Raw genomic sequence first — 13,473 nt, forward strand, 5'->3', positions numbered from 1 at the left:
ACGCTCAGCTGTTTGAATTTCAACATTTAATGGCAGCCTTATAATACAATATCAGGCAAGGTGAGAAATAAGGTAAGTTTAAGTAATACTGTTTATATATAATAATGTAAGTAAGGGTAACCACAGTGGGTTTGAGGCACTGATGAGCATCCAAGCCTGAAATAGCTGGGGAATGCATTAAGGAGAGATGCAGTCAAACCCTGCCGGACGTTGCCACTCGGACACTAATTACGACCGAGTTCTGTTCATGTGATTTTGTTGTTATAGCAAAATTGTGTAAGCTCGTAATTGTGTAGATTCTAAAACAGCCTGCTGTGGTAGCGGACGTTAACACCCTTATAAGTGTTAATATTTATTACCATTCACAAATCCTTGTGCGCTCTCCTCCATGTTGAAACTTGAAAGGTTCACTCAACTCGGAAATCAAAATAAATTCCCTGTTCGCCAGTAGAAAATACACGAGGGGGCGCGCACGCGCAATTTTCTACTCGACGTGAATTACAAGGCAGCAAAGTGTTGCATTTTCTGGGTTTGGTCATGTGATGTTAGCAAACTGAGCCATGATTGGTCGCTACCTCAGCACACGTGATGTCATTTTTCATCGATAGCAAGTGGCAAAACGTGTTATTAAAAGGTTTTAATTGTACGTGGAAAATAATGAAGTTACCAATTATAGACAAAATGTTAACTTCTTACTGCTGAAAATGGCTAAATGAGTGTTAAATTCAATAACAACACTTCAATTCGGCAAACATGTTTTATTTGTTTTCAATTCTTATTATTATTTATCCAAGCTGATCCTCAAAAGTAACCTGTGGGGTCGCTGTTGTTGCACATCTGCACATGGCACATGCGAAGTGATGCCTGGATAGACGCTCTACATGGGCGTCATATGACGCCAGGACGCAGGCCCTTGCTCACGGTTCCTGTGGTATTGTCCGGGTTCACATTAACAGTTTGACGCAAAGACCTGCATGGAGGAGATGAATGCAGGTGACAGTGGTGGGAAGTGACAAAGTGGAAGTTATCCTTTACTTAGTTGAGAATTCATTTTTCAGACTCCCTGCATTCGAAGATGAGCATGATACATATCTATTTTCTCTTCCTTACTGAGTGAAATATTTCAAACTCTGTAAATAATTAAAGAAAGAAAAAGACGAATAGTCAACTAATAAAATAAAAACCTTTCATCCGCCACTTGTTTGAGCAGGAGACAAGTACATGGAGGAGAGCGCACAAGGATTTGTGAATGGTAATAAATATTAACACTTATATATATTTGGATTAATGCGAGTTTTTTTTTTTTTCAAGTTCACTTAATTCACTTGTTACTACTAATCCAATAAATATGAGTTATTTGCAATTACATCAAATATTTCATTGACTTGTGAAACTTGAATGTATCTATCTGTAACGGAGTTATATATTTAGTATTAAATTATGGCGGAAGTGAAGCAACGGGTTGCGTGCCGCAGTGGGACTTGGAGGACGGCCCCGTAGCGTTTGCTCAGAGCTACGAGGAGTCTTGGCGTGATTTCGCTTGCCCGAGACCCAGCGATTCACCACTGCCTTGCTTTGTCACACTGTGTTGCAGTGACATGACATTAAAAGAAACATCAACTATCCACCTGAGTGTCTGTGGTGCTTGAAGCAACAGCGACGTGGGGCTTGTCAACTTCCGCTTACCCGCAGGACTAAATCGGGAAAAATGTCCTGATCGACTCTCCAATCAATGGGTCAGTGATTCCCCTTTTCCCTCACCGGCTCTAAGGCGTCAACGTGAGGGGACGGAAATTAGTTAAGCCGATATATCGAAGTAGACTCACCTAGGTTTGTTCACTGTCTTCTTATCATGAGGTCAACCCGTCTTCATCCACCTATTAATCCTGAATGAGCAACCACACAAAACCCAGGAATAATAGCCTGAACACCTCACTTACTTGGCAGCTCCACTTCTCTTAGTTGTTTGCATTTGTTATTGACCTAGTCATTTAATAATCCTTGTTAGGATCATACGGACTTGTTTCACATCAAGCAGGAGTATTCGACTTTATTAATATAAAATGGAAACCTTCATCACTTATTATTAAAATGCACTTACCTCTTTTCCAAACGTCCGCGGCCACTGCCCGTCTCGAAGGAAAAACAACGAGGTCTTATAAAATGACCTGGACTTTCTCAAAACGTCCCAAAATAATAAAACAAAAATGAAATCAACAAATAAACAAATAAACTAATAAATTCACAATCGGTTTTTAATATTCTTTATTAGGACTCCTAATATATCTAATTAATTAATAAAGTAAAAAACCGAAGGAAACAAACAAAATAATTAAATCAAGGATTGTCTTTCAATAGTTTTATTTTCAAATAATGATATGAACATAAAAGCAATTTTCAAATTCTTCAATGCGCATTCGCCAAACGCAGGGCGCAATTATAGACTTCAAAAATCACAATTACAATTGAAATTAAAATTCATAAAATATAAAATAAAATAGAAAAAGGGAAATCAAACATAATTATTTAAACCTTTAAATAAAGCCTTCTAAGATTGATCACTTCTTCAAAGAGCTCAAGACCTAATTTTAAAATAAGACGTTTTTGGCTAAAAATAAATTGAAGATATGGAAGTGTGTTAAAATGGCTCCGTCCCTACACGCGATTAACCGTTCATAACTTCCTCTTAAACATCTTATTCAATAAAGCATTGTACATTACCCAATTTGGAGAGAAAAGTCCCGTTCGCAGCTAACAGCCAAAGGTCCTCCGTAAAAAACCTAAGTCCTATCACTCTGCTGTACGCTTTCTCTAACGACACACTCCTCACGGGTTGATCGCTTCACGACAAAGAGCTGAAAGCTCGGAGCCCCGATCGTTGCCAGGGGCAATCTTTTATAACCTTGGTTGCGTCACAGCATCTCCTTGGTAACGGTGGTCTTCCGCCGGTCGTTCCAGTCACTTGTAGTCTCTTCATAAATCCATGCGCTGAGATGAAGTAGGACGCCACATATGTTCACGGGCACATACAATTGAGTAACAAGCGCGTAATATTGGAGCTCATTCTTTTCACACAAGCATACACAGGAAACTGGTTGCTAAGCTACACACACCACAGAGCTTGGCCAGTTCCTGTTATTCAAACAAAAATACATTTCAACTTACGTGGAGCTTTCTGCGTAGCAGCTTTCTGCGTAGCTTTCTGCGTACATATGCACGTAGGGCAATGTATCCATCTTACGTGGGGCAATGTGCTCACTCTACATGGGGCACTACGCCATCTTAAGTTGCCATATGCCATCTTACGTGGCCATATGCCATCTTAAGTGGGGCAATATGCTATACGTGGGGCAATACGCCATCTTAAGTTGCCATAGACATGGCAACAACCCAATGTGGGGCCAAAAAGTCACAGTTACAATTCTAACGGTCTTGGCTCTTAACGTGGAGCTATTAAACATCAAATCAATGATAATATTCTTAACCAAACTTATGCAAGCATGAATAACATGTATACACACGACATGTCAAATCCCAAAACCTCTCAGGGAATCTCAACAGGTTAATTCTTTTCATTTGTTACACATCTTGTATGACAATGCTGAGAGAAAACATTTTACATACAGGCAATCTCGACACTCAATGCAGTTACAGCAATCTTATCAGCGATAATAGACAGTATCGCATGTAAATAAAAGGAAATAAAAGACAGCAAAGTTTCACAGTGGCTTCAATGTGCTGTAAGCATTGATCCATAATTCAGGTTAACAATTGTCGAATGAAGATTGTGTTTTGTGTGTATTATTATTTAATTCAGGATACCTTCATTTACTTATTTATTATATATTAATACGTGGGGCTTCAGGATAACGTTATTTATTTGTAAACGTAAGGCTTTATTATTACAACGTGGGGATATATCAAACTTCAAAATGTGGGGCAATACGGTTAAAACGTGGGGCTTAATAAGGGATGACCTGTCCCTGCTAAGCAGGCGACCCTGGTTGCTTAGGTTTGGCGGCATCTGGTGGTTACCTTGGGGAACTACACCCAGAGGCCAAAGTGTGATTTTGTCAGCCCTATAGACACCAATTCCTTGATCTTATGGACACTAATTGATCTCTAATTCTAGAATTGAGTTCAGTCCATAAGTTGTCATTTAATTTATACATGATATGGCGCAGCATCTGACCCACTCGATCCCACTCAATTCGACACCCCCTCCTAGAGATCATCAGTGTCCCCCATGCAAATCAGCTGCATGAGCGGAGCGACTTGCTCAAGCTCCCCATCCAACCCCATCATCCACTCGTCCTCCACCCCCCCTACATCTCTCATTGGAGACGCCGGGGAGACAGAAGGCAAGGAGACGGATGAAGGATCAGGAAACGGAGACCACAGGCCAAAATCACCTACCATCAGGGAGGGCGACAACGCAGCCAACGAGTCCTCATCCTCGCTCAGCACATCCGCCGGGCCATCAACAAATGATGAAACCGCGGGGGAGACTGGTCTCAACAGTGGCATGACCTTACCAACTGGAGCCTCCTGTCGGGCGGCTCTGGGTTCCCCAGGCTCTTCAACCCGGTCCAGGGGGGGCGAGGGGGCCGTTTCAGGCGCGCAGGGTCGCTCCTCCCCAGCACTGGCCCTGGCTTGTTCGATAGGTCTGGCCTTCCTCTTAGGAGTGGCGGCTACACAAAAGCCAGCCGGGGTATTAAAAGTTAAGCGTCGAGTACCGTCAAACAAACGCCATACCATGCGCATCAAAGGGACAGTCCTCCCGATGAGCACCCATTTACTGTTAAAATGATAACGTGTGTCTTTTATCGGACTTTGAACCAAACCTTCCAACTTACTTGAGCCCGCGAGGTCAGCAAAGCCAGGCCACGTCCATATCTTACTCCAGGCGGAATCAAAAAGATCATGCACACCTCCCGCGATACCCTTAACATAAGTCATATAAAGCCCGTCGGGTATGAGCCACATGTTGTTACTCACATCCCTCGGAGGCAAACGATAACAGCAGTGCCCGTAGTAATCGTCTCCCACTACCCAAGCTGAGAAGAGGAGGAGATCGATTCCACAAAAGGCACACCGTGGCACATCAAGGTAATCCTGGTAAACACACAAACACAATCCGACAATTCTTAAACCTGAGGAGAGCCGGCTAAATTGCGGCTTCCAGTATATACATTCTGTTCTTGATCTAACTGATCATCCGCACCCGCTCTGTCGAGAGAATGCGGAATGCCACTACGCCGAGAGAGCGAGGGTGTGGTCGCTCTCCGAGTAGCGGAACCTTTTGGCGGGAGAGTAAAAAAAGCTGCATATGTAAAAAACCAAACTACTAAAACTAATTGGTCGACCAGGCGCAGCCAAAGGAGAATTGAAATTATTCCCCAAACTATACCCCATAAAGTTAGTTTAGCTGTTCGCCACATCCAAACCCTGCTGCCCGTAGCCACAGGATTTCGTTGAAGGCGAATCACCATATTCATGATATACAAAGCCAATGCCATGGCAAATATGCCTTCTAATATAACTGCTCCATATAAAACCTCAAAAATCATGATAGAGGTTACATCTAAACAAACCCAGCACACCAAGAGGAAAGTTTCAGCTACCCCTCTTGGAGTTTTATAATTTATTCTAATTCGGCCATGCATGTACACAATGAAGCATCCCAATCCCAGTGTGTATGTACAAAACACAAAGCGTAACACCAGTACCTTGGTAACAGCTATCACCAAAATAAAGGGTCGAGTTAACTGCCAAATGTCCCATTGTCCAGTACAGCAATAAAGAAGCCATATTGTAAAAATCATCCAATATTCAGCTTCACTACTTACATTCTGAAGAGCGCCTGGTCTCCCTTTAGTACCATTAACCGCACCGCATGCCATGGTCATGTGTAGTTTTACTGTTCCGCCAAAAAGTGTCAGTGAGGATTGAGGCAGTCAGGGCTGGTGTTTTTAAAATCGAGTCGATCCCGCCCTCTTTTGCAGCCCTTCCTCAATACTCAGTAACCTCCTCTTCGACGCCCCTCCCCAATTTTCCTGTAGCTCATTGGCCAATAGCCGAGCTTTTACCATATTAGGTGAGGCTTTCTCTTTGTGTTCTCGACGAGGACATAGCGACAAAGATCCTCTTTTAACAAATACAAAAGCTATCACTGCCGCTAAAACAATTCCTAAACCTAGCAGGAACCAAAGTCCCACATCTTGTGCTAAATTTGACAGCCCGGTTTTTATACCCTGAAAAGCCGTCTCTGCCACATCTTCCACAACTTCAACGGCTGTTGTGGCCACAGTTTTAACTACACCCTTTATTGCCAATCCAATTCTCTCATACCAAGTACATACATGTTCCCCTTTATGATTGTATTCGTCACTGTGTCCACAATGCAGCCATTTTTCAGCAGGTTCGTGGCATGTGCCTGGGCCAAAAATTTTATTGAATCCCAACCAATCAAACCCCGTAACTATGTCTCCTGCACAAAGGGACTTTCTAAATGCATGACCCTCTAAAATTTGCATAATGGAGTCAGGAGGCTTGGGGATAATTTTAAGTCCTACCATTTTAGACAATTCTTTATCATTGTCCCATCGCGCGCAGTAATCCCTTCCTACCGCTTGGCTACGAATCCATCTATTACTACTATCCTTAATCCATACCGTTCCCTCGATATTGGCATAATCTTCATCGTGGTAACGTGGGGTACAAAAATTCTTAAACCGGGAAACTTTATAACAAGGTTTACGTGCTAACACAATCGTACAATTTTTCAAATCCTTCCCGGAATTTCCACCCTTACACACCATCTCCCACGGCCGTGGACTAGCGTATAAGGCTGGTCTTTCACTGTCAGGCCAAATGTCATTCTCTTTAGAATACACTGTCGCCATATATTGATATTTAACCCAATAATTTTCTGACTTTCCTAAGCAAGGTAATACATCTTTTTCCATTTCATCTTTATTGAGTCCCCACCACGTCTTACTCTCGTCTCTCGTATGTATTTCTTTCCATGCTTGTAGCACCCCTTTAATCGTTAAGTTTGTTTTTAACCCTGCACAGTTATAAATCCACCGAGTCAAAGGTGGCGTTCCTATTTCTACCAAGGGGCATCGCGGTGAAATACCACTTACCCAATCCTGCCCATGCAATCTGTCATACATTTTTAATGCTACACATTGGTCAATTTTATCAAAATCACCCTGCGGGACATTATGTAAATCATCTGGCGTAGGAATGCGTTGAGCCCACATTTGTACTCGTCTTATATTTAGTACAGTTATTTTCAGTCATATTAAAGGTTGATTCCAACACATACGTACCCCTTTTCCATATCCATGGAAAAGAGTTATTCAACCACTCTTCGTGCTTCACTTCTATCTTCCTGTCACATAGTGCGTTTTTAACACTCATTGCAAAAAGGTGAGTAAGCAAGGTACTCGCGCCACCTCCTAACCCTCCTTCGGGGAGGGTAAGACTACTGCCGCTATCCGCAAAGCAAAACATGTGGTAGGGCACGGGACAATACCTCATCATATTCCAATCACAATGGCTATCATTATAATACAACTGGGCTTTACTTAACCTAACCCTGCATCCCGGCCGTTTCTTTATTACTTTACTAACTTTATTTATTTTATTTATTACTTTTATTGGAGGTGTAATTGGTGGGGTCCTCCTAAACGTATTTCTTCCAAAAATAGTCGCGGCGTATACCGTCCTACGTAATCTATTATGTGACCGGGTCTTATTTAACCTAACTCTGTACCTCGGCCGTTTCTTTTTAACTTTCCTTGGTGGGGGCTTTTTGAACCCCTGCATTCCAAGAAATTTCGGTGAGGCGAAAATCGTACGTTTAAAACGTGGGGCAAAAACTTCAATCGCCCTCGGCTTTCTAAATTTTTTAAGCCTTCGTTGATGAAAAACTAAAGGGTACTTACCCGATGCTGGAGCAGGAGTACCTGGTAAGTAATCACTGGTCCCGTTGACCCTTGGTCCCTCAATGGTCCCGTTGGTCCCTGGTCCCTTGCATCGAAAGGTTAAACAGCTCCAGCATGGTTCCCATGCCGGCCGAAGTTCGGTACAAGTGTCATTTCGTGGGGCCGCTGGAATTCTGAAATCCGGGTCGTCAGGGTCTGTCTCTAACCAGTATCCTCCTGTCGCATCTGGCAACCTTGCACAATATTCATTAACGTACCAAGAAGGATCTCCTTCCTCAATCTGGACCCAATTATTTCTAACACTTCGTTGCTCTAACTTTTCCAAGCATAACAAAGTAACATTAACCATGGAGTCGTTTGCTGTGCTACTAATCCGGTAAACTACTCGAACTTTACACTTACTCTTTGATTTTACAGGGTACGTGGTGCTTTCTTTCAAAACCTCCACCGCTATATTATAAAAATCCGGTTGATGAACTTTGTCGCGAAGGAAGGAATTCACGAGGGCGGTTCTCTCTTCCTTCCATTGCCCCTCACAGGGATTGTCCGCTCCGGCACCGCAGGCTTCCCTCTGCGGTCCCTTACTTCTCTTCCATTCTTCACTGACATGCATTACCTCCACTTTCCAGCACGTTTGGTTGGCTATTTTAGTGCTGCCATACCGTATCTCAACCAAGTCAATGGGACTAATTGGAGCTACGCTGTCGAAGCTGAACCTTCGCCTTCTCTGCGCTCGCAGTCCCAACAAACAATAAATCAAGGTTATTACTATCAAGCAAAGTATGGTGGCCAGCCAAACCCTACCGTACACCCAGCGTCGTCTTCGACGGATGACAGGAACGTTCATGTAAACTCTGTCCGCTTCAGGTTGTTCATGAACGGTGTCCAATGGGTCCTCAAACAACGTGGGGCTACCTCCATATGTAGGAATCTCATAGGGGTTCTCAACCCTGTCCCTACCGTTGCCACCACGCTCTGGCTGGCGGGTAATTGTTCCTATATTGGCGTAAACATGCGGCTCTCCTCTTACCTCTAGAGTCAAAGGGTGAGGCAAGTTTAAAGTCGCAGGTCTAGGTATTTCATACAACGGGGTATCATAACCTGGAGGACTCCATCTTTGGTTCTCAAACCTTACCCTGTTCCTGGCTGAACAAAGTCGTCCGGGTATTACTGATTTGCCACCGCTGTCACCAATGTCTTGATCCTCCTCCATCGCTTCTGAGTAGCTACGTTTCATACTCTCTACTAACAATCCACCTTCTGTAGACTACTAAATTTCAAACTCACCCTGGCTCCTCCCTTTTTTCTGGGGGTTGGCCTCTGTGGGGCAAAGCAATTCTTACAACGCTTCGTTACACAATTATTTACAACGTGGGGCACAATCATCTGATTTCTATCAAATCGATTCCACCGTCCACTGAACCAAATACATTTTACTTCAATTCAAAAGGGGATTTCTACATCTATTATATTATATCCAATTTCCCCCGCACCTCCTAATCTTTTTTACTTACTTCCATCATGTTTGGCCCTCAATTCAGCCAATCTGTCTCGCATTTGATCACGACGAAACTCTTGATAATCAAACAACAAAGTTGTTGAGGGTCCTGGTAATTCCTGCTGCTCAAGGTTTGCGGGGGTCTGGTCAAGCTCCTCTACTTTGGCCTCTAATTCCCTAATTCGCCTTTCCAATAGCGTAATTTTATCTCTCAACCCTTCCTGCTCAGCATTCCTGTCCCGAGAATCCTTAATTAAAAACACCCAATGTGGCCTAAATTGCCCAATATCTACTAAAAAATTGTTCAAAGCCGGTACAAATGCTCCTAAAAAAATTTCTAATAATTGTCTATGTGTCTCTAATCTGGTTACTCTAGTCTTTAGCTCAGCAATCTCACCTTCCATCTTCTTCTTGTTGCTACTTCTCAGCGGATGAAGAGGGCTGTGGGTCCTGGTGCCTGTTCCAAAAGCGTGACAGGACCCCCTTAAGGACCTTGTGCTCCTTCACCTCATCAACCTCGCTATCTTCGCTTGCTTCGCCTTCGTACCCTTTACCCTCTGGCTCCTCCTCGTTAGAGGAGGGGCTCTCACTTATCTCTGGCTTTTCCCTCCACTCCGTTCCCGACCCTGCGGCTGGAGTTTCCGGTACAACTCCCTTTCCCGGTTGCTCCTGTTGAGGAAAAACGGAATGGGGGGCTTTTATACACATTTCTGCCAATTTTTTCCATTTAGGTGCATTATTATACCGCCATGGATTTTTCTCACAAAATTTAGGGCATCCACGCAAAGACCAATGCTTTTTGTGGTAGCCTAACACGTTTCCTTCTCCGGTACAACCCGGATAGGGACATCCTTTCCCCTTATACTTCTTCGGACGACCCCTGAGGTCAAAGTCTCCCTTCGACCTGGGTGCCTTGTGTTCATCCTCTTCTAATGAACTCACATAAAGATATTCCAGCTCTCTTGTGGCCACTTGAGCCAATGCCAACAACTTCTCATTACCCTTAGGCTTTACTTCTTCATCTACCCTCTCACTACTATGCCCTCTTGTCGGCCTAGTACCAAAGTATTCTCCATTAAAAGTACAGTTGGGGTGCAGCCGTTTGGCTTCCTCCTCTGTACTCATCGACACTGCCATCCCTAACGAGTATATTCCCTCATAGGGTTTCATAGCCATCATTACTTTTATCTTCAACCAATATATCGGGTCCCCCAAAACCCATCCTCGCGGCATCGCTGGACTCATCTTTACTACTACTGTTTTAGCTTTATATTCCATTCTATTCAATGTAGTCTCCTTTACTACATGACTACCATCCACAGCGCTAATATTCACTGCTTTTTCCTGCGGGACATCAGGCAACGTTTCCATTGGAATGTCCCCTCGGGCCAAAGCAACATTGATTAGCGTGGGCCAGGGGGTTCTTGGTTCCCCCCCACTTAACACAGGTTCAACGTGAACTAAAGTTGGCACCGCTTCCGAGCCAACAATTAATGGAGCCAAGCCATACTTACCTCCATGCGGTGGCCAGTTGTTGTAAAGCAGTGCCTGGAACCTCGGGTCGCGAGTCCTCTCGTTCACTTCCATCGGCCAATAGGTCAGCAAATCGGAACTTAGCGACTTTATCGAAGTTTCTGCTCCAGTTAACTGCCATCCCTCGGCCTCTCCTGCTCTCACTAGTGAACCTTTTCCCATTCTCATCCTACAATGTAGGCAATACAGTATGCTCTCCCCGTCCCACAAACATTCACAGTGCTGTGCCTCTGTATTCTCTTGCGGGGCTAAGTCCCACTGAGCATACGCTTTTATCCTAGGTAGGCTTTTTATTCTACAGTATCCACACACCTGTATTTCAAGCACCTTAGCCGGGCCTACTTCACTCAAGTCCGGCTTAAAGCCATCTACCCAATACTTATTTGCTATATTCCACTGCTCCCTCGACTCCTCGTTTCCATCGCAAATTACGCAGGTCGAGACAGCCGGTTGCCAACTAAAATCTTCCACTCTATTATTAACATATCCTCTCACTGCATTCATCCAAAGATTAAATGCCTTACCGACCATTATCACCTTCTCCGTCCTCCGCACGATGACAGCTCCTTTCATCATGACAAGCTTGACAAAGTCCGGAGGGACTGGTTCCATTTTTTTAATTATTTGTCTTACTCCTTAACTTCAGGCTGAATTAACTGGTATCGGTTTTAGCTGCTCTACCCCTTGGACTCCCTTCTTCCTCAATCGCACTGTATTTCTGTCCAACACTTCTTCCACGATGTCAAACTGGTCATATTTCGCTTTCACTGCCTGACTATCAAAAGGACCATGAGCTTTTATCCACACTCTCTGTCCTACCTGAAATGGGCACTTTCCCTTTTGAGGGTGTTGTGTGCTTTGCATCCGTCCTACCTCAGGTGCGACAAAGGGGCGCTGGTTCAATTCCTCTGAGGGGGAAGGTCTATCTGCTCGACACCTCCCATTCAAATCCTTGACCAACTCCACCAATCTCTCACTCCATTCTTTTCCATTAGCATTTTTCCCAAGCCAACTTTTAACTAGACCAATGGTCCTTTCAGCCACGCCGTTAGCTTGAGGGGTGTAGGGCGGCGAATAAGTTCTTATTATTCCCCACTTCTGACACCACCTGTCTATTGTAGCGTTTTTGAAATGAGTTCCATTGTCAGTTCTTAATTCTCTCGGTATGCCTAACCACATACAACCTTCTTCTAGCGTTTTCAGCACACTATTAGCATTCGCATTACGTACAGCTTTCAAGCCAAAATGTCCTGACATCGAATCTACAAGCACAATAAGATATTTCTCACCTTTAGTGCCGTTTACTCCCATGGGGCCTGCTACGTCCATGCAAACTGATGCCCATGGAACAGTGCTTTTAATCGTCAATCCGTCCACTCGCTGTCCTCGGCGTCCTGCATTATACTTATTACACAACTCGCAATTTCGTATAACTGAACGGATTTTCTTTTCTGGGATCCAAAGTTCCAGTTTTTCCAGCTCTCTTTTTGTGGGCAAGGCACCTCCGTGGCCTAGCGCTTCATGTACGGCCTTAGTCACCTCACACACAAACTCATTCGGGACCAATTTTCCTCCTTTGGGAGTATCGTCCCATTTTTCTGCTCCTACAATTACCACTCTTCTCTCTTGGACGTATTTATCTATTTCATCATTACCTCTCCAGTGAGCCCCCTCCTTGACGTGGGCTTTCTGGTGAACAACATCGATAGTCATATTCAACCTTAACTCGGCTATTTTCTTCCACAACTCAGCATGAGCAATTTCTCTACTCCTCGCTCCTTCAAACCCATTTTCTTCCCAAATGGATAAGTCTTCTTTGAGCGCCTGAGCACAATAGTGACTATCGGTTATAAGTCTTACTCGACTCACGTGTAATCTTATGGCCTCTAACAATCCTTCTAACACCGCTGTAGCCTCTCCTGCTTGGGCACTACCAGGAGTCTGACCCTTCCGGCGGCATACCTCTTTACCATTGTGTTTCAGGATGAAGCCCCAGTGGGCATTCTGGTCTTCACCCTTCTTAGAACCATCTGTGTATAAAACCCACTCATATGGCTTCTCCTCATTATTTACAGTTTTCGCCTGTTTTTTAGATATGGATCTTGCTGGTCCTATCTCTAAATCAGGGTCTAGCAGGATATCTTCCCACCTTCCCCATCTCACATTAGTCGCTTTAGTACTCTCTAGTGTGTCTTTACGCAGGTAGCGATGTACTTGACTCTGCGTAACAACTTTTATGCCTTGTCCCTGGGCTAAGTCTTTTAATGTTCCCCAATATTTAGCAAGAACCGCTAATTCTCTCTCCTCCTGGGGAAACTTTTTCTCAACATTATTTATAGTGTAAGTCCACAATGTTACCAAGCCAGCACCTTCATTACTAACGCTTACCATTGCATTATCCTCATCACATTGAATTTCGGCTACTAACCTAACTTCCAAACTTCTCGGCTCAAGGCGTATAGCATTTTTTACTGCGTTTTTGAGCCC

The 13,473-nt window shown here is 43.9% G+C and overlaps 1 long non-coding RNA gene across 1 annotated transcript in view; it reads left to right on the plus strand.

Annotated features, from left to right (window-relative positions):
• The first annotated feature begins 1,496 nt into the window (after positions 1–1,496).
• The window catches only part of LOC144004601 (uncharacterized), a 38,183-nt gene continuing 26,206 nt past the window's right edge, over positions 1,497–13,473 (plus strand). Inside the window, exon 1 of the long non-coding RNA XR_013279413.1 lies at positions 1,497–1,666. This is a non-coding gene — a long non-coding RNA (uncharacterized LOC144004601). The remainder of the gene's footprint in view (positions 1,667–13,473) is intronic.

This window comes from Festucalex cinctus, chromosome 1 (assembly GCF_051991245.1).
Source record: "Festucalex cinctus isolate MCC-2025b chromosome 1, RoL_Fcin_1.0, whole genome shotgun sequence".
Taxonomy (NCBI): Eukaryota; Metazoa; Chordata; class Actinopteri; order Syngnathiformes; family Syngnathidae; genus Festucalex; species Festucalex cinctus.